The 22,331-nt window shown below is 42.7% G+C and overlaps 2 long non-coding RNA genes across 9 annotated transcripts; one reads left to right on the top strand and one right to left on the bottom strand.

Annotated features, from left to right (window-relative positions):
- Positions 1 to 246: 246 nt before the first annotated feature.
- LOC134225259 (uncharacterized) lies at positions 247 to 22,331 on the bottom strand. The gene is made up of 3 exons (XR_009983208.1): positions 22,263 to 22,331; positions 21,959 to 22,194; positions 247 to 416 (listed from the first exon to the last, which is right to left on the bottom strand). It is a non-coding gene; the product is annotated as an uncharacterized LOC134225259 (long non-coding RNA).
- Positions 758 to 15,051, top strand: LOC134226408 (uncharacterized). 8 transcript variants are annotated; one of them, XR_009983464.1, is made up of 8 exons: positions 758 to 850; positions 916 to 1,133; positions 10,151 to 10,742; positions 11,154 to 11,832; positions 11,894 to 11,981; positions 12,046 to 12,600; positions 12,867 to 13,127; positions 14,772 to 15,051. It is a non-coding gene; the product is annotated as an uncharacterized LOC134226408 (long non-coding RNA). The 8 variants fall into 8 exon arrangements; XR_009983465.1 differs by having other exon boundaries at positions 10,172 to 10,742; positions 12,046 to 13,127; XR_009983466.1 differs by having other exon boundaries at positions 11,185 to 11,832; positions 12,046 to 13,127.

Here is a 22,331-nt window from a genome sequence, read left to right as displayed (position 1 = left end):
CATGTGTGTGATTGTAGACTCCGAGTCCTTGATATAATCTTTGAAAAAGCTTTGATTCTCCATTTACGTCTTCATCTGTAGGATGTTTCCGTCGACACTCAGTTAAGATGCACCGTTTTCCAACCCTAGCCACCTTGTTCCTGTTTGTATTCAGAACGGAATGTTGCTTCATCTTTTTATGGTTGTGATGACTTCGAAACTTCACGCAAGGCCAAGTAACTATAAGAATCTCGTCCAGAAAAGAATCCTCGTCCAGATCATGCATTTCTTCGTGTTTATTGCCTTTTTAATAATCGTCGAAGTGAATTTTTCGAAATAAGGAAGGGTCTGGTCTGCTGGAAAAATACTCAACTTTCGTCGTTGTTCATGCTCATCTGGACCGAAAGATTTTTCCAATTGCTTCCAATTCAAATTACCTGCAGGAAAACAGAACATGTTTTAAATACATATTAGATACCTACACAGCAAAAATTATTGTAATGTACATCGACGTAAATTCAACGATGTATCAAAAACTTGATGTAATGACAAAAATCGTATGCAAATGAACACCAATTCAGATGTAAATCTACATCGACTGGAAATTACACATGTTCTGAAGGCCTTTTCGCATTACATTGCATTTTGTGTAATTTTTGAATAACAATGCATTGAATATTACACAGATTCAGATGCAACCAAGTTGTTCAAAATCGGATGTGTAAAATAGCACATCATCGTGTGTAATATTGCAATCATATGCTATACAATATTAAATCTTGGCAACACTGACCATGATTTTAGCTTGTCAGTTTTGATCCGGTGGGCGATGGTGCGCCATATTAAATTTTGTTGTTTTCTTTCAATAGATGTTAGTTTCAAATATTCTATTATTATATTCATTGTTCAATTTAAATTATTCTCTTTTTTTCGCAGATTCGGACAAGTAATTACCGGAAACCGGAAAATGGTCTCCTCAGGAAACAGGAAACCTGAATTCAAGGGCAACAGGCATAAAAAACAGCCGACAACCAACATCTTGACCGTCCGCAGCTGATCATTCATCGGGAGCATCGAACCAAGGAACTTTGTCGTCAATAGATTAAGTGCCATCGACCATGTTAACCATCAACAGGATGTGTACGGAACATAACGTAAGTAGGTACTTTATTCCGGGTTGTAAAAGAATTTCTTACATATTCGATGACTATAATCTTAGAGGAAATTTGCAGGTATATGTGTTTCTAGCAGTTGATTCCAAAATAGCGATCTCGGAATAGAATCCTGATAATAGGGGAACGGTTCGCCACTTCATCTCATAGCTCCGATTTCCATCCCATCAAAAACAAAGCAGTGGAAAGGAATTTGGGTTGATTATTGTTTTTGTGATTTTTTTCATCAGTGAGCACGCATGTTGACAAAAAGAAGCGACGAATTTGGTGCCGTATTTCTTTGTTTAGCGATGAGATGGATATATGTACAGTGAGATTGAGTTCGGAACATTTCCCCTATATTATGTCGATGCAAATCTTTTAACCTGATAGAATCTCCCTGAACAAATTCACAACGTTCTTTAGAGCGAGATTTATAGTACAATCATTCTGGGATTCGGATTGAAGCAACATGGAAATCCGAACTCAATCTCCCTGGGATACATAATAAAGTACCTTAGTGATTCACAAGGGGTCCGTCAGGGATTTCTACTGGAATTAAATGATTCCAGTTTTTTGAGAAATTCCAAATGAAGTTCTTAAAAGATTCCTTAGGAATTTCTAATCAAGTCTCTCGATTACAAATGGAATTCTTCACGGTTTTTCCATGAAATCATTTACGAAGCCCCAATGGAATCCAATGGGATTTTTCGGAAATTCGCAATGGAACCATTAATGAATTCACAATGGAATTGCCCATTAATTCCGGATTGCGTTAAACGAACATGATAGTGGTTTACTGTTGGCCTATGATTGTAATTTGGTTATGCGGCCGATGATATGGATTCGAAACCAACTGATCCCAGAGGGTTAGCATAGAAAACATACTTCTAGTGATGGTCTTCAATGGACTCCACATCATGTCGAACACTATTTATTAAAGTGCAGTTTAACTGTTGTTCACGATTTAGGGATCCGACAATTATATTTTATGAATTACAACGGGAGTCCTTTGTAGATTCCGACAAAATTCTTTGTGAAATTCAACTGGAATTCTTCCAGTCAAATCGAAGAATTCTGTCAGGAATCCTTTTGGGACGTTTTGTGGCAGTTATCCTTTGAATCTCCTTTGAATCGGGAATCTTTTGCGTATTTCGACTAGGGGAAAAACGGCTTTGGCAGGTTTTGTTCTATTATTGGCAGGGGGGTTTTTGTCGACCAAATTTTATGAAATTTGGCCACAATATTCTTTGATATGCAAAGAATGTTTAGGCCAAATTTGAGCCTAGTCAGTCATAAAAAACCCCCCTGCCAATATTAGAACAAAACCTGCCAAAGCCGTCATTCCCCCTAAAATCTTTTGAGGATTCCGACGGGAATCCTTCCGGAAATCTTTTTGGGATTCCGATGGTTTTTTTTTTCTGGATACCAACAGGAATCCTTTGAGAATTCTGATTCCAATCCTTGGAGGATTTTGACTGCAATACTTTGATGATTACTTAGGGAATATTTTGAAGATTTCTACGGCAATCGATCTGGGATGCCAATAGAAATAATTCTATGGGTTCCACTGGGGAATCCCTTTGCAAATCTTTAGTATTTCGATTAAAATTATTCGTGGATTGCGATTGGAATCCTTTGGGTTTTTCGACGGAAGATCTTAGAAGAATCCCTAGAGAATCCATATGAATTTCCCAAACGAATCATTCAAGGATTTAAAATTGGAAACTTTTGGATTTCGAAATTAGTCCTGTGGGTATTCCGGAGGAAAACATTTGGGTGTTACGAAGGGAGTTTTTTTTTGTTATTTTGAAGGAAGTCAAGAGATACCTGTGTGGCCCCAAATGGCTGGAGCGAAATGCGATGACAGCAGCTCTCCCAGGGTGCGTGTGCGCCCCACGGAGTTATGACAAGAAAAGGCCGACTCATGGCTTGGTGCTCATCCTTTTGAGTTTCGTATGAGATTCCTATTGCAATTCTAAAATAATTTCTTTATGGATTACAACGTTTGTGAATTCTATTGTAGACCGGTAGGATTACAACCGGAATACTTTGAAGATTCCGACTCGAATCTTTCGAGACTTCGTATATTCCGACTGGATTTGTAGACGGGTATTCTTCCAGGATTCCCGACATAATCCCTTTCAGATTCTCTATGAATTTCGAAATTAGTCCTGTGGGTATTCCGGAGGAAAACATTTGGGTGTTACGAAGGAAGTTTTTTTTGTTATTTTGAAGGAAGTCAAGAGATACCTGTGTGGCCCCAAATGGCTGGAGTGAAATGCGATGACAGCAGCTCTCCCAGGGTGCGTGTGCGCCCCACGGAGTTATGACAAGAAAAGGCCGACTCATGGCTTGGTGCTCATCCTTTTGAGTTTCGTATGAGATTCCTATTGCAATTCTAAAATAATTTCTTTATGGATTACAACGTTTGTGAATTCTATTGTAGACCGGTAGGATTACAACCGGAATACTTTGAAGATTCCGACTCGAATCTTTCGAGACTTCGTATATTCCGACTGGATTTGTAGACGGGTATTCTTCCAGGATTCCCGACATAATCCCTTTCAGATTCTCTATGAATTTCCAGTGGAATCACCAAATTATTTTAGCGAAATTCCCAAAAAATTCTCGTCGGAATCTCCACAAAATTCCTTCGTAGCCCCAAAGGATTCCTGCCGGAACCCCAGAAAGATTCTTTTTGTCTTCTTGATTCTTTGAGGAGTTCCGACCGAAATCCTTTGAGGATTACGATGGGAATCCTTTGAGGTTTCCGACCGCAGTCCTTTGGGGTTTCCGACCGGACATTTTCCTTTTTCTCCGATTGTCCTTTGAGGATTGCAACGGAATTCTTTGGGGATTTCGATAGAAATCCTTAGGAGATAGCGACAAGAATCCTTTAAAGATTATGACATTAATCTTTTGTGTACTCCGCCTGGATCTCTTAGTGGATTTCGACGGGAAACCTTTAGGGATTGCGACGGAAATCATTGGAGGCTCCGATGAAAATTCTTTAGCGATTCCATCGGAAATCTAAAAGGAATTCCAACATGAATACTTAGGTGATAGTAGCAGCGATCTTCAGAGGATTCCGATGATAATGCTTCAGGGATGGATTCTAATGGGACTCCGATGGGCATCTGACTGGAATTCGTTGGCGATTCCAGCGTGTATCCGTTGGGGACTCCCACAGATGAGTCTCTCATTTGGACATAGGGTAAAATGCCCAATAGTGGACCCCCCAGTAGCGGAATTTTGCTCTTCCTGTCATAAGACTTAGAAATTTTCAACATATAAACTCTGCTTGATATCCAACAACAAGCTATGCATCCCCTCTTCACGATACATACATAAAACACCAAAATACACGACGTTATTCGTTGAAATTAACATTTTAAAGTCTAACTGAATTCGCCCTATAGTAGACCCCTTGGGGGTCCATAATAGGAAATTGCTTCCCTATAGTCGACACTTCATTTGATTTTCATGTCCCGTTTCGGGACGTTCTTCTTCCCTATTATGGACCCCCCAAAATATTCCTATAATGGACACTCTCATGTTTATTTTTTATAAAATTGTAAAAAATCATCTAATTTTACTTTCCAATGCATTTCCAATGCATGCAATCAAATCATAGGACTGTAAGGTAGGTTCTCCCGATAGAATTTCATAGCAAAATGTTGACATTGTGCAGTAATAATGCAACAATGGCTGGAGGGTCCACTATTGGTTGGGGGTCCACTATTGGGCACTTTACCCTAATTATTATTTATTTGCACAGACCAAGGCCGGAGTGGCCTGAGCAGTACAAAAAAATCTTCTCCATTCAGTTCAGTTCATGGCTGCACGTCGCCAACCACGCTGTCTACGGAGTGTCCGCAAATCGTCCTCCACCTGATCGATCCACCTTGCTCGCTGCGCACGTCGCCTTCTTGTGCCCGTCGGATCGTTGTCGAGAACCATTTTCACCGGATAACTATCCGACATTTTGGCTACGTGCCCGGCCCACCGCAGTCATCCGATTTTTGCGGTGTGATGGTTATTCGAACAGCTGAAGCATTTCGAGGTTCTTTCACCTTCTCCACGTACCGGGAGAACTTTCCTTTTGAAATCTAACTCCAAGTGCGCGTTAGTACTCCACGAGCATCGTCCCGGTCTCGTGTCCGTGTTTTTCAGGGACAATGACGACCGGCGGTTGATCAAAGGGTACAGTAGTTTCAACAAAACGTTACACTTTGTCACCCTTTTTGTTAACCTGTGGCCTGAAAATAAGCTTGCTGTCGAGGGTCAAGCCAAGGTAGTCGGCCTCATTGGCCCATTACACAGTCATGCCATTGAGGATGATTTTACAGTCCCCAGGCGGAACAAGTTTAGGGGATTCGGAGTGGGGGAAATGATGACCTGGGTCTTCGCCGCGTTGATACAGATCTTCCAGCTGGTGAGGTACTCTGTCAGGGCATCCAGGCCTCGTTGGAGTTTTGCACTAGCGCTCTGATCACTCTACCGTTGTAGACGATGAAGGTGTCATCTGCGAACAGAGACAGAATGCCGCCTTCTGGAGGTTCTTGCATGTCGGAGGTAAACAGATTGAAAAGCAGGGGCCCGAGGATACTGCCCTGGGGGACGCCTGCGACGATGCTGTGCGCATTGAAACTCGCTCCGCTGATTGAGACCCGGAAATGTCCTTGCCGACAGGTAATTGTTGATGATTTTCACCAGGTAGCTGGGAAGATTGTAGCGTTGTAGTTTGTACACCAGGCCATCATGCCATACATTGCCAAATGCCTTTTCGACATCGAGTAAGGCCATGGCGGATGTATTTGAGACAAACTTGTTCCGTCTGAGGGCGTTGGTAACTCGAGTCAGTTGGTGTACAGTTGACCGACCGCGTCGGAAACCAAACTGTTCCTCGAGCAAGATGTTGAGATTTTCGGCAGACTCAAGTAACCGGTGATGAATAGCTTGGATAACCCTGAGAGAAGGCTGATGGGACGATAACTTCTGGGGGAGGAAGGATCCTTCCCAGGCTTTCAGATGGGGATGACTTTCGCTGACCAGCGAGAGGTGCTCAAAGAATGGAGCACTCATGTGTTTGAGCTCGAGATTCAGGATGCTATCGAAGCCTGGGGCCTTCATGTTATTCGATGATTTGATATAGGCCGTCAATTCGCCAGCTGAGATCTCCAACTCCTCCGAGAAGTCGTTGGGAATCAAATAGATGTTGTTAGCATGCTCGTTGACGGCTGCCTCGTGTGGACTGACGATGTTCTGCCCAAGATTGTGTGAGCTGACGAAGTGACGACCTATTTCGGCGATCTTCTCTGTAGGAGTTATCAAGCGATCCTTAGAGCCATTATTGTCTAGTGGGATCAAAGGTGGAATGGGACGAGGCTTGGATTTTAGTATTTTGGTTATTTTTCAGAACGGCTTAGCATAATCTGGGAGAGTGCGGATCTTATTTGAGAAATCGTTATTTTTGAGGTCCACCATTCTGGCCTGGATAATTTTCGTGATTCGATTGCAGCGTGCCTTAAGTTCAGGCAGTCCAGTACGCTGGAACTGCCTGCAAGTGACATTCCGCAATCGAATCAAATCTTTGGTGAGTGTATCGATGTTTAAGGAGTTGCTTACCTGCCGAGCCGTCGGTACATGTTGCTCCCGGGCCGCCTTGATCGCCTCCTCGATAGCGCAAAGCTGGCGGTCGATACTTTCCGGCGTCTCCGGACGCACCTCGTAATCGACGGTGTTATCAACGCACTGCTGGAACCCCTGCCAGTTCACTCGGTGGTAGCTTCGCCGTAACTGCTGGTGCCGATTAACCGAGGAGCCAAGTTCCGCCACCACCGGATAGTGATCCGAACTGAGCTCCTGGTAGACGACCGGTTGCGAGACGTGGTCACTCAGGTTTGTTATGTAGAGGTCGATGGTTGCGTGGACACCGGACCGACTCAGCCGAGTGGGGGATTCCGGGCTCAAGATCGTGTAGTGGCCTTCCTCCATATCATTTCTCCAGATGGTGCCGTTTCGATTGCCGCGACTGTTGCCCCAGGCTTGATGTTTGGCATTCATGTCGCCGGCAATGATATACTGGCCTTGCCTCCGCGTCAGCTTGACGATGTCCCTCCGAAGGGCAGCCGATGATCCATCGCCGGCTTTGGCTTGCGTTGGACAGTACGCCGCGATGAGCGCGATTGTGCCGACCGAAGTGGTGATTTCGACACCGATGGCCTCGATGACACTGAGCTGGAAGCTTGGAAGCAGACGACAGTTGATGTTGCAGCGAAGATCGATGGCCACACCGCCTCCCCTGGTCGGCCGGTCGAGTCGCACGATGCGGAAGTCCGAAGACGTTCACCTCCGGTTTTAAGTGCGTTTCGGTGATGAACGCACCGTCTATTTCCTTCTCCTCAAGGAAATCCTTCAGCTCAATTATTTTGCTCTTTAGCGAGCAAGCGTTCCAGTTGACCAGGCCCACCCTAGCAGCCATGCCATTTTCAATGATGAACATGCCAAGAGTGAAGACCTGGTCGAATCGGGTTTTGCAGCCGCGCAGTCGAGTAGCGAGCTGCGCGAATATCAGCATCAGTTGCTCCGGAGTGTACAGAGGAACAGATTCTTCCGGTGGGACGGCTTCGTTCTCCGACTGCCGATGGAACCGAGGAGGAGAGAGCGGGGGCCATTCGCTGGTGGATGGTGCCGACGATGTTGGAGCTTGGACCGATGCAGCTGCCGCTGCCAGTCGCTTGTGCAGCTGTAGCGGTGGGAGTATTGGAATCATACGACGGGGAGCCGGGATGGCTGGAAAGTTCACCTCGTTGATTACAGGAACACGGTTCTTCTTCGGAATGGTCCTGGTGGAAGCCTTCTTCCGGATATCCAGGAACTCGGCTCGCTTTGGGCAGCCCTTTGTGGTGGCCCGATGTTTGTCGCCACAGTTGGCGCACTTGGGATCGGCCACCTCCATTTTGTAGCACTCATCAGTCGGATGGGGTTCGCCACACTTGTTGCAGCGCGGCTTCATGCGGCAGTTCCTGGTTCCGTGCCCGAAATTGAAGCAGTTGGTGCATTGCGTAACATCGCGGTGCACTGGCCGATATAGCTCCCAGTCAACGACGGTTTAATTTATAACGCCAACCAGCTTCAGGTATTTCCAGGTAGTGGAGCCGTGCTTCAGATAGATCAGGTAAAGCTGGTCGCGATATCTCCTCGCCTTGTCGTGACGAGCGATCTTGTGCACGGCTACTGGCTTCAGTCCGCAACTTTCAAGCTCTGCTTGGAGCTCTTCCTCCTTCATGTCGTGGAGTCCTCGCAGCAAAGCCTTGAGCGGCTTCGTGCCGGGGTGGTCATGAGTGTAGTACTCATACTTGTGGACCTCGAGGAACTCCACGACGGATTGGTGATGTTCCTTGTTTGCCGGCATCACTTTTACGCCCTCGCTGCAGAGCCGAAAAGTACATTTCAGCCCTTTTGCGATCAGCTGGCGAATTTTTGGGCGCAAATCCGGTGGATCGCCCTTCACAAACACGGGCGGACACTTCTCCTTCCGCTCCGGTTGCACTTGCGGCAGCTGCGATTGCTGCTTCTTCCTCTTTTTCGGCGGATTGCCGGCGTCATCAAGCGGCAACGGCGAGAACACGTTGCTCTGCAAAAGCTGCTTGGAGGGGTTATCCGCGCCTCCAAGAGCAGTGTGCTTAGGCACTTTTCCAGCGACCAAATCGGCCACCGAGTCTCCCGGTCCGGGAGAAAATAACGCCAACGCGATGAAGCGAAAGCGTGAACAGCGAACGAACGAGAAAAAGCACTTGGAAAAAATGCGCGAGCAAAAAACACGTCCGTACGTGCTGCTGTCTCGAACTGGAATGAGGCTCGCGCGCGCCGAACAGCAGCTTTCTTATATTTAATAAATTTAGTCCGTTAGCCCCGCCCCTTTGGGAACTGATATGGTTGTAAATATAATGTGCACTCATAACGATTAATGAAGGGGCGGAATTACTTCATTAGAAATAAGAAAGCTCCTTGCGGCGCGTGCGAGCCATTTCGATCGGTTTTCCACAGACAACGGACCGTTCGGAGAATAACAGAATCCAATGAAACTTTCTCGCAAGATTCTGAATTTGGTTATGAGATGTTGTTAATCTAAAATGCGTATTGTTGCGAGGAACCACGCCAAACCCGATGCCACCGAAACAGTCCATTTTCGCAATTAACTCTTTCTTTTCATAAAATGTTGGTCCAGAGAAGAACCAATTTTCTTTTCCCAATGTTCCTTTCCAACTAACTGACACCACAATTTGTAATAAATTTTCAGCATTGGCACTGGCGGTGCGGAATCGCCACAGTGCTATTTTTATGGTTCGATGAGGTTGAATGATCTGCAGCAACACATCGAGCATCACCACCAATGCGATGGATTTTCTTTGAAAATGTTATTAGCGCCTTCGTGATGCTGTGTCCGCTCCGCTGCGATCGCCTTGATGCGTCTGCTCTGCGTAAAATCTTGTTCAAACTGAGGATTAGATCCAAATCCGCAAGTGATTGATTTTTTATGTCTGTGCTAGTGATGCATGTACGTGATTGGTTAGTTTACCTATTTCTAAACTTTTTATCAATTATCGATAATAAATAGTTAAAAATCAGTATTTTCAAATAAATACAAAGAAACGTTGACTCATCCTTGATCGAATGGTCCAAAAAAATTGAAAATCCATCGAGAAACGGCTTATATGGGGCACACACTTGTGGTATTCGTACCATGGTACAAGGCGACAAGAAAATAATTTCAAGGCTATCTTTAATGAAGACAATAATTGTTATGACACTCATTTCAAGATTTTTGTAGCATGGTACGAATACCACAAGTGTTTCCCCCATATTAGATATTAAAGTTTAAAGTCTATCATATTTTCGTGACGGTCCCCGATTTTCGCAATCGTAAAGTGTACCCCAATATAGAAAAACACAGACGTAGTCCTACGTCAAAAAACTAAGAACACTTAAAATTAATGCAAATTTAAATTTAGCAACACTCAACTACTTCCCAGAAACCAATTGACTCCAAAAGCGCACCCAGCACAAGTACCGCAAAGACGGTAGCGGTCGTATGATTCGTGGCACACTCTACTCATCTGCAGGCTGGAGGATGGAGGTAACGGAAGAAGGCCATTAATGAAAAATACAACACCCGGCTGACAAAGGATCGCCATACAAACATGCGCTTCGTCGCTTCTTGCCAAACCCTTCGCAACAAAATTGCCGGGTTCGAGACAAATCTGAAGAAGCATCTGCGTCAGCGTAGTTTTTCCATCAAACTGCAGGAAAAAGAATATGAACACCGAGTGCCGCTCTGGAGCAGTTGATGCGAGACCAATCAGCAGTTGGACTTCAACAGCATTGTCATTCAGGACTACAACCGACGCAACTAAATTTGTGCAGATATCCAATCCAAGGTCCAATGCAGATCAAAATTTGCTAGTATGTCAGCAAAGAATAACTGGTCAAATACTGAGAGCAGAGCAGCTACACAAAAAACTAATGAATCTGAAATGCAAAAGTGTGAAGATTCTAAAAACACCAGAAAAGAAGCATACAAAAATGGATGACGAACTAATAGAGGTTGATAGCCCGTTTACGCATTCGCTAATTCTAGCGGACAATGCACTATCCGACAATACTAGCGCGAAATTAGCATAATGTGAACGCCTATTAGCAAAGACAAATCCTGTTTACATTGTGCAAATATCACGCTAGTATTGTCGGATAGTGCATTGTCCGCTAGAACTAGCGAATATGTGACCATTTGTTTGGACGAGTCTAATGGCCCGTTTACATATTCGCTAGTTCTAGCGGACAATGCACTATCCGACAATACTGGCGCTATATTAGCACAATGTGAACGCTTATTAGCGAGGACAATTCCTGTTTACATTGGGCTAATATCGCGCTAGTATTGTCGGATAGTGCATTGTCCGCTAGAACTAGCTCATATGTAAACGGGCCATAACGGCGCCCCTTGCTGTCGGATAGCCAACAGGAGAAAAAGCTCACTCCCAAGCAGTTAGTTCAGTGGAAAAAAGCCGAACAAAGACACGCTTCCAAACTGGAAATGGATGAGAAGAAGAAAAAAGAAGCTGGAGGAAAAGGAAGTTAAGCAGCGTGAAATGGAAGAAAAGGAACTGTTGAAGGAGAAAGAGGAAAAGGAAGAGCAGAAGCACAAGGCACGGAAGGAGAAGGAACAGCAGAAACGCAAATAAAAAGAAAAGAAGAAACTAAAAAGAAGAGAAGGAGCAGAGAAGGTTAGCGGAAATTTAAGCAAAAACTGAAGATAAGCATAAGAAAGAGGAACCAAAGAAGGAAGAGCGTACGAAGAAAGAAGAGGAAATTGGAGCAGAGGTGAAGTGCAAACAGAAGGCTGCTCAAGCCTTTTAGAGATGGTGGATCGATGGATCGTCAATCTGTTGGAGATGGTAGCTATGTGGTTTTTAAATGGCCTTTATGTCCTACTGTGTGAAGGGCGATATGTGATTGGCTCCAGTGTGCAGAATGCAAGATACGTTTGGAAGAAGTATTGGTTGAAGCGGATGCAGAAAAGAATGAACGGGATGGATTGTACCTGCAGCAGTTAAAAACAACGTGGTTGGCAAATGCGATCGAACGAGGAAGGCATCGGATGACGAAGGAGAGGATGACGATGTAATGATTATAGGTGAGTTGAAATCGAATGTTTCTTTAAAACTGTAACTTAAAATAGCAAATTTAAATTTCAGATGACAACGTCGCCGACCGCCGTATCGGGGAACGTAGCGGAAGCAAAGCACGCAGGCCAAACCACAACGTCTCTTCGTTCAGGACACTGTGAGTAACACGCTTTAATGAAGACTTCGTGTTATGGAAATAACAAAATTTTTAATTTTTCCAGAAATTCTTCGATTACGAAGTCGACTCGGATGACAAGTGGGAAGAGGAGGAACCGGGCGAATCGCTACACGGCAGTGACGACATGACACGACGTTCCGCATGGTCACTTGACCGACGAAGATATGCAAGCAGAGGCTGACGTCATTGAGGACAACAGTCCGAAAACCCAGAAGGCCAAGCTGAAAATCATGCCAAAATGAAAATGAAAACGTAGAAAATGAAACCACGACTTATCGATTGCTTGTTGGAGAATGGACCCGGGGAGGAACCAGAATGTTCAGCTGTGATTTGGGAGATCCTCTCAAAGTTCGTGCCATGTTGTTCGATCCAGAGGAACTCATTTCGTTTACGGTGCAGAAAAATAAGCAGGAATCAAACAGTTTAGCACCGTCAGAACAAACCGAGCCGAAAGCTCAAACAGATTAACCTGATTGACGAAGGTGTAAAAGAAGCTGACTACACTCATTCACGAAAGCGAAGGGGCGAGGAAGAAATTAATACACGATAGTATCAGGACGAAAATTCTACAAAATGTGTTGGTCTGTAAACAAAAAAGGTAAATACGGTCTGACGGACTTGAAAATTACCATTGGATAGGAGTTTATTCTGAAACTTATAATGCAATCGGCTCCCAGCTTAGCATTAGTGCTGTCCAATGAGAGCTCTAAGTAGCTCGAAGTTTCTCCCTGTCCTGCTCATGCCCATTTGTTGACAAAAAAGAACGAGCAGGACGGGAACAACTTCGAGCTACTTCGAGCTGCTCATTGGACAGCACTATTGATATCAAAAACATCTGCCGCTCCCGCCTCCAACATCACCAAGGTTACGCGATAAAACGACAAACGGAAGCAGTTTGCACCGAAAGGCAAGAAATCTGCCACCTCATCAGTGGCCGCTTCGCCCAGTTTGGCCGCAAAACCGGTGGCGTGTTGAACCGCTAATATCAGTACCACTGGGCCGCACATAAATTAGACCACCAAGAGCAATCTAATCATCCAGCTTCAGGCCACAGATGGCATCGCTAACAACACCACAAGCAACGATAAGAGCAATGCCAGTATGGTGTACCCGATTGTGTACTAGGTATGTATGAACATATAAATATTTATATATTATAGGTAGATAGCTATCTGAATTGTTCTGTAGAATTGAACAGACTTATTTCTTTATAATCTGCAATTTCTATTCAGCATTCCGAAGGGATCCCGTTGCAAATTCTTCCGGAATTCTGCAAGGAATTCTTTCGGGATCCCTGCAGGGAATTCTTCAGGGATCCCGCGGGCAATTCTCCTGGGATTCAGCAGATCATTCTGGGATTCCACAGGAAGTACTTCCGGTGTTTTCCGGAGAGTCTTTCCGGGTTTCCGTAGAGTACTTCCGATATTGCACGGAATCTTTCCGAGACTCCGCAGGTAATCCTTCCGAGATTCTGCAGGGAATCCTTCCAGGATTCTGCAGGATATATTTCCGGGATTCCGCAGGGAATCTTTCCGAGATTTTGCAGGATATCCTTCCGGGATTCTGCAGGGCGTCCTTCCTTAATCCTGCAGAAAAAAAATCCGGGATTCTACAGGGAATATCTCCGGGATTCTGCAGGAAATACTTCCGAGATTCTGCAGGGACTCTTTCCGGGATTCTGCAGGGAACTCTTCCGGGATTCTGCAGGGCGTCTTTCCTAGATTCTGCAGGAAATTCCTCCGGTATTTTGCAGGGCATCCTACCGAGATTCTACAGGGAATTCCTCCGGGAATTTGCAAGCAATTCTTCCGGGATTCTGCAGGATGTCCTTTGGGTGTCCCGCAAGGATTCCTTCCGTAATTCTGGAAGTGTTTCCTTTGGCATCCCGGAAGGATCATCCTCGGAATCCAAGAAGGTTAACTTAAAAATTCTGTCAGGACTATCTGCAGAATCCCGAAGGGAGTCCCTGCGGAATCCACAAAGGATTCAGTTAGATCCCTAAAGAATGCCCTGTGATATCCTGGAAGGATTCCTTGCTGTATACCGGAAGCATTCCTTGCGGAATCCCGGAAAGATTCTCTGCGGAGGAATCCTTCGTAATTCCGGAGGATTTTATCGGAGTCCCGGAATAATCCTCTTCGGAATCTTAGAAGGATTATTTCTGGAATCCTGGAAGAAATACGTTCAGAATCCCTGCAGGATTGCCTTTGGAATCTCGGAAGGATTCCCTGTGATATCTCGGAACAAATCTTTGCGGAATATCGAAAAGATTTCTTACTATGCCGGAAAAATCCCCTTCGAAATCCCGGAAGGGTTATCTTCGAAATCCCGGAAGGATTATATTTGGAATTCCGGAGGATTTCCCTTTGGTATCCCGGAAGGAATAATTTCGAAATTTCGGAGAGGTGGAAATTATTTCGAAATTCCTGAAGTATTTCTTTTCGAACGCCGGAAGAAATCCTTTCAGAATCCCGGTTGGAAATGCAAAATCTCGGAAAGATTTTTTGAGAAATCCTGGAATGATTTCCTCGAAATCTCAAAGGATTCCCCTGCGGAATCTCGGAGAGATTCCTTGTGAAATCCCGCATGAATCGGAAGGATTCCTGTGGAAACTTGGAAAGATTTCCTGTGGTATTGTGAAAGATTGATTCCTCTGGAATCTTTGGAGGTATTTTCTTCGAAGTTTCGGAAGGATTTTTCCCACATGTTTGACATCATTCCTCTCAAAACACAATTCAAGATTAATAGTGTATTCAATCATTATTTTAGGTAGGACTGCTGTGCCAACATTTCTGGGCTGTAAGCAGTTGCTGCTCTGGACACCCTTTGTCACCTACCCGTGCCACTTGCCAATATGCCACTGACTGGAGTTCGACCCGCTGGTGTACAGTGACGGTTAATCTGCATCACACTGATAGTCATCGATACTCGCCTTAAGGAATATGAATATTTAAATACACTGAGTGCGCATCATTATTCTGCGGAAAAAAAAATAAAAGAATATCAAAAACATGTTTTTGCCTTTCTCGTATACTAAGTATACGGTAAAGGCTATATGATCGCTCCAAAAACAAACTTTTTATAGAAGGCCCGGAGACCCATAGTGTTATATACCAATCGACTCAGTTCGACGAATTGAGGTGATGTCTGTGTGTGTGTGTGTGTGTGTGTGTGTGTGTGTGTGTGTGTGTGTGTGTGTGTGTGTGTGTGTGTGTGTGTGTGTGTGTGTGTGTGTGTGTGCAGAAAACGAAGCAAAAAATGTCACTCATTTTTTAGGCACTTATCCTCAACTGATTTGTTTCGCAACAAATTGCATTTGACGCAGAATCCTTTCCCATTGTTTCCTATTGAAAATTGGCCACGTCGGACTATGGGATTGGAAGTTATGGCCAAAATACAAATTTATATGTAATATCGCGTAAAAAATGTTACTCATTTTTCGGGCACTTACCCTCAATCGATTTGTTTCGCAAATAAATTGCATTCGACGCAGAATCCTTTTCCCATTGTTTCCTATTGAAAATTGGCCACGTCGGACTATGGGATCAAAGTTATGGCCAAAATACAAATTTATACGTAAATATCGCGTAAAAATGTCACTCATTTTTCGGGCACTTATCCTCAACCGATTTGCTCGCAACAAATTGCATTCGACGCAGAATCCTTTCCCATTGTTTCCTATTGAAAATTGGCCACGTCGGACTATGGGATTGAAGTTATGGCCAAAATACAAATTTATACGTAAAATCGCGTAAAAAATGTCATCATTTTTCGGGCATTTATCCTCAACCGATTTGCTCGCAAATAAATTGCATTCGACGCAGAATCCTTTCCCATTGTTTCCTATTGAAAATTGGCCACGTCGGACTATGGATTGAAGTTATGGCCAAAATACAAATTTATACGTAAATATCGCGTAAAAATGTCACTCATTTTTCGGGCACTTATCCTCAACCGATTTGATCGCAACAAATTGCATTCGACGCAGAATCCTTTCCCATTGTTTCCTTTTCAAAATTGGCCACGTCGGACTATGGGATTGGAAGTTATGGCCAAAATACAAATTTATACGAAAAAATCGCGTAAAAAATGTCACTCATTTTTCGGGCACTTATCCTCCACTGATTTGTTCACAACAAGTTGCATTCGACGCAGAATCCTGTCCCATTGTTTCCTATTGAAAATTGGCCACGTCGGACTATGGGATTGGAAGTTATGGCCAAAATACAAATTTATACGTAAATATCGCGTAAAAAATGTCACTCATTTTTCGGGCACTTATCCTCAACCGATTTGCTCGCAAACAAATTGCATTCGACGCAGAATCCTTTCCCATTGTTTCCCATTGAAAATTGGCCACGTCGGACTATGGAATTGGAAGTTATGGCCAAAATACAAATTTATACGTAAATATCGCGTAAAAAATGTCACTCATTTTTCGGGCGCTTATCCTCAACCGATTTGTTTCGCAACAAATTGCATTCGACGCAGAATCCTTTCCCATTGTTTCCTATTAAAAATTGGCCACGTCGGACTATGGGATTGGAAGTTATGGCCAAAATACAAATTCATACGTAAATATCGCGTAAAAATGTCACTCATTTTTCGGGCACTTATCCTCAACCGATTTGCTCGCAACAAATTGCATTCGACGCAGAATCCTTTCCCATAGTTTCCTATTAAAAATTGGCCACGTCGAACTATGGGATTGGAAGTTATGGCCAAAATACAAATTTATACGTAAATATCGCGTAAAAAATGTCACCCATTTTTCGGGCATTTATCCTCAACCGATTTGCTCGCAACAAATTGCATTCGACGCAGAATCCTTTCTCATTGTTTCCTATTGAAAATTGGCCATGTCGGACTATGGGATTGGAAGTTATGGCCAAAATACAAATTTATACGTAATATCGCGTAAAAATGTCACTCATTTTTCGGGCATTTATCCTCAACTGATTTGCTCGCAACAAAATTGCATTCGACGCAGAATCATTTCCTATTGTGTCCTAGTGAAAATTGGCCACGTCGGACTATGGGATTGGAAGTTATGGCCAAAATACAAATTTATACGTAAATATCGCGTAAAAAATGTCACTCATTTTTCGGGCACTTATCCTCAACCGATTTGCTCGCAACAAATTGCATTCGACGCAGAATCCTTTCCCATTGTTTCCTATTGAAAATTGACCAGGTCGGACTATGGGATCGGAAGTTATGGCCAAACCACCTTTTTGCCTTTCTCGTATACTAAGTATACGGTAAAGGCTATATGATCGCTCCAAAAACAAACTTTTTATAGAAGGCCCGGAGACCCATTGTGTTATATACCAATCGACTCAGTTCGACGAATCGAGGTGATGTCTGTGTGTGTGTGTGTGTGTATGTGTGTGTGTGCGCAAAACTACTCAAAAAATGTCACTCATTTTTCGGGCACTTATCCTCAACCGATTTGCTCGCAACAAGTTGCATTCGACGCAGAATCCTGTCCCATTGGTTCCTATTTGAAGTTGGCCAGATCTAACTATGGGATCAGAAGTTATGGCCAAAATACAAATTCATACGAAAAAATCGCGTAAAAAATGTCACTCATTTTTCGGGCACTTATCCTCAACCGATTTGCTCGCAACAAGTTGCATTCGATGCAGAATCCTGTCCCATTGTTTCCTATTTGAAATTGGCCAGATCGAACTATGGGATCAGAAGTTATGGCCAAAATACAAATTCGTACGAAAAAATCGCGTAAAAAATGTCACTCATTTTCCGGGCACTTATCCTCAATCGATTGATTGACGAATTGAGGTGATGTCTGTGTGTGTGTGTGTGTGTGTGTGTGTGTGTGTGTGTGTGTGTGTGTGTGTGTGTGTGTGTGTGTGTGTGTGTGTGTGTGTGTGTGTGTGTGTGTGTGTGCAGAAAACGAAGCAAAAAATGTCACTCATTTTTTAGGCACTTATCCTCAACCGATTTGCTCGCAACAAATTGCATTTGACGCAGAATCCTTTCCCATTGTTTCCTATTTGAAATTGGCCACGTCGGACTATGGGATTGGAAGTTATGGCCAAAATACAAATTTATACGTAAAAATCGCGTTAAAAATGTCACTCATTTTTCGGGCACTTATCCTCAACAGATTTGCTCGCAACAAATTGCTTTCGACGCAGAATCCTGTCCCATTGTTTCCTATTGAAAATTGGCCACGTCGGACTATGGGATTGGAAGTTATGGCCAAAATACAAATTTATACGTAAATATCGCGTAAAAAATTTCACTCATTTTTCGGACACTTATCCTCAACCGATTTGCTCGCAACAAATTGCATTCGACGCAGAATCCTTTCCCATTGTTTCCTATTGAAAATTGGCCACGTCGGACTATGGGATTGGAAGTTATGGCCAAAATACAAATTTATACGTAAAAATCGCGTAAAAAATGTCACTCATTTTTCGGGCATTTATCCTCAACCGATTTGCTCGCAACAAATTGCATTCGACGCAGAATCCTTTCCCATTGTTTCCTATTGAAAATTGGCCACGTCGGACTATGGATTGGAAGTTATGGCCAAAATACAAATTTATACGTAAATATCGCGTAAAAAATGTCACTCATTTTTCGGGCACTTATCCTCAACCGATTTGATCGCAACAAATTGCATTCGACGCAGAATCCTTTCCCATTGTTTCCTTTTCAAAATTGGCCACGTCGGACTATGGGATTGTAAGTTATGGCCAAAATACAAATTTATACGTAAATATCGCGTAAAAAATGTCACTCATTTTTCGGGCACTTATCCTCAACCGATTTGCTCGCAACAAATTGCATTCGACGCAGAATCCTTTCCCATTTTTTCCTATTGAAAATTGGTCACGTCGGACTATGGGATTGGAAGTTATGGCCAAAATACAAACTTATACGTAAAAATCGCAAAAAATGTCACTCATTTTTCGGGCACTTATCCTCAACCGATTTGCTCGCAACAAATTGCATTTGACGCAGAATCCTTTCCCATTGTTTCCTATTGAAAACTGGCCACGTCGGACTATGGGATTGGAAGTTATGGCCAAAATACAAATTTATACGTAAATATCGCGTAAAAAAAAATGTCACTCATTTTTCAAGGGCGCTTTATCTCAACTGATTTGCTCGCAAACAAATTGCATTCGACGCAAAATCCTTTCCCATTGTTTCCTATTGAAAATTGGCCACGTCGGACTAAGTGGATTGGAAGTTATGGCCAAAATACAAATTCATACGTAAATATCGCGTAAAAATGTCACTCATTTTTCGGGCACTTATCCTCAACTGATTTGTTTCGCAACAAATTGCATTCGACGCAGAATCCTTTCCCATAGTTTCCTATTAAAAAATTGGCCACGTCGAACTATGGGATTGGAAGTTATGGCCAAAATACAAATTTATACGTAAATATCGCGTAAAAAATGTCACCCATTTTTCGGGCATTTATCCTCAACCGATTTGCTCGCAACAAATTGCATTCGACGCAGAATCCTTTCTCATTGTTTCCTATTGAAAATTGGCCATGTCGGACTATGGGATTGGAAGTTATGGCCAAAATACAAATTTATACGTAAATATCGCGTAAAAAATGTCACTCATTTTTCGGGCATTTATCCTCAACCGATTTGCTCGCAACAAATTGCATTCGACGCAGAATCATTTCCTATTGTTTCCTATTGAAAATTGGCCACGTCGGACTATGGGATTGGAAGTTATGGCCAAAATACAAATTTATACGTAAATATCGCGTAAAAAATGTCACTCATTTTTCGGGCACTTATCCTCAACCGATTTGCTCGCAACAAATTGCATTCGACGCAGAATCCTTTCCCATTGTTTCCTATTGAAAATTGGCCAGGTCGGACTATGGGATCGGAAGTTATGGCTAAACCATCTTTTAGCCTTTCTCGTATACTAAGTATGGGTAAAGGTTATATGATCGCTCAAAAACAAACTTTTTATAGAAGGCCCGGAGACCCATTGTGTTATATACCAATCAACTCGGTTCGACGAATTGAGATGATGTTTGTGTGTATGTGTGTGTGTATGTGTGTGTGTGTGCAAAACTACTCAAAATGTCACTCATTTTTCGGACACTTATCCTCAACCGATTTGCTCGCAACAAGTTGCATTCGACGCAGAATCCTGTCCCATTGTTCCCTATCTGAAATTGGTCAGATCGGACTATGGGATCAGAAGTTATGGCCAAAATACAAATTCATACGAAAAAATGTCACTCATTTTTCGGGCACTTATCCTCAACCGATTTGTTCGCAACAAGTTGCATTCGATGCAGAATCCTGTCCCATTGTTTCCTATTTGAAATTGGCCAGATCGAACTATGGGATCAGAAGTTATGGCCAAAATACAAATTCGTACGAAAAAATCGCGTAAAAAATGTCACTCATTTTCCGGGCACTTATCCTCAATCGATTTGCTCACAACAAGTTGCATTCGACGTAGAATCTTGTCCCGTTGTTTCCTATTTGAAATTGGTCAGATCGGACTATGGAATCAGAAGTTATGGCCAAAATACAAATTCATACAAAAAAATCGCGTAAAAAATGTCACTCATTTTTCGGGAAATTATTCTCAACCGATTTGCTCGCAACAAGTTGCCTTCGATGCAAAATCCTGTCTTATTGTTTCCTATTTGAAATTGGCCAGATCGGACTATGGGATTCGAAGTTATGGCCAAAATACAAATTCATACGAAAAAATCTCGTAAAAATGTCACTCATTTTTCGGGCACTTATCCTCAACTGATTTGTTCGCAATAAGTTGCATTCGACGCAGAATCCTGTCCCATTGTTTTCTATTCGAAATTGGCCAGATTGAACTATGGGATCAGAAGTTATGGCCAAAATACAAATTCATACGAAAAAATCGTGTAAAAAAGTCACTCATTTTTCGGGCACTTATCCTCAACTGATTTGCTCGCAACAAGTTGCATTCGACGCAAAATCCTGTCCCATTGTTTCCTATTTGAAATTGGCCAGATCGGACTATGGGATCAGAAGTTTTGGCTAAAATACAAATTCATACGAAAAATCGCATAGAAATGTCACTCATTTTCGGGCACTTTTCCTCAACCGATTTGCTCGCATTTGCATTCGACGCAGAATGTCTCATATTTTCTTATTGAAAATTAGCCAGATCGGACTATGGGCTTAGATGTTATGGTCAAATTACTATTTATTGTGAAAAGAGTTCAAAAAAGTCTAGCTCACTTTCTTAGCACTTATACTTCATCTATACCCCAAGCAACACAATTTCAACAAATCTGGTTGCAGTAACCATATTGTGACTGAATCCGGTCATATATAAGTTACTGTGATTGATGTGCAATATGTGTGCTTCTCAGGTCGCTCGCAACAGATTGCATTCGACGCAGAATCTTGTCAAATTGTTTCCTATAGAAACATGGCCGGATCGTACAATTGGGTCAAAAGTTATGGCGAAAATACTAATTTTAAAACTACTAAATAAAATGCCATGTTTAGCTCTTATGCTCATCCGATTTGTTTGCAACAAATTGCGTTTGGCGAGAATTTTTTATGCATATAAACAAATATGAAAAATAAGACCAATCCACATATTGGTGTTATTTGAGATTTTTCCAAACCTTTTGAACGAACGAGAAAGGCACCATCACCGCTAGGTGGATTAATCTGGGTTTTTTAATGTTATTGAAAGAACAACATTGAAGGGTCGTTTACATCGCAATTTAATTACATCACTGCGAATACATCACGTTTGTTACGTTGCATTTTATTACATCGAAATTTATTACATCGGTTTCGTGAATTACACAGGAAGCTCATGGGTACATCGTAGAATGTAATTTTCCACAACCGATGCATTCAACGGGTTGCAGCGATTTCGATGTAATATTCAACAACTTTTTTTGCTGTGTACTCTAACATTAAGTCCAAGCTTACATCATTGAAACCGGTAACATTCATTATAAATTGGTAGGCGCACAGTACTTTGGCCTCTTCTAATCTGATTGGATCCTTTCGTGGTTTTTATACCATCCGGTGACCAAAGATTCCTTTAAATTAGAAGCCGGAGACTCACAGGAGGTACTGTACTTTCAGCGCTTCCGGTCTCCGTTGCTCCGGCATAAAAACCAAAAAGTCACCGTATTGCACAGAAATTTTAGTGGTCATGGAATCTGTAATACAAATGTATTATCCGAGATGTTATCACTACACGTATTTTATTGCGTTTAGTATCACTTACCTATGTACTAACAGCGATATTCTAATAACACAAACGATTTAAAACCATTTAAACTTAATGGAAAATAAA

This window comes from Armigeres subalbatus, chromosome 3, assembly GCF_024139115.2.
Source record: "Armigeres subalbatus isolate Guangzhou_Male chromosome 3, GZ_Asu_2, whole genome shotgun sequence".
Classification (NCBI taxonomy): Eukaryota; Metazoa; Arthropoda; class Insecta; order Diptera; family Culicidae; genus Armigeres; species Armigeres subalbatus.
The sequence above is the reverse complement of the archived record's forward strand: the minus strand, read 5'-3'. Positions and strand labels throughout refer to the sequence as shown.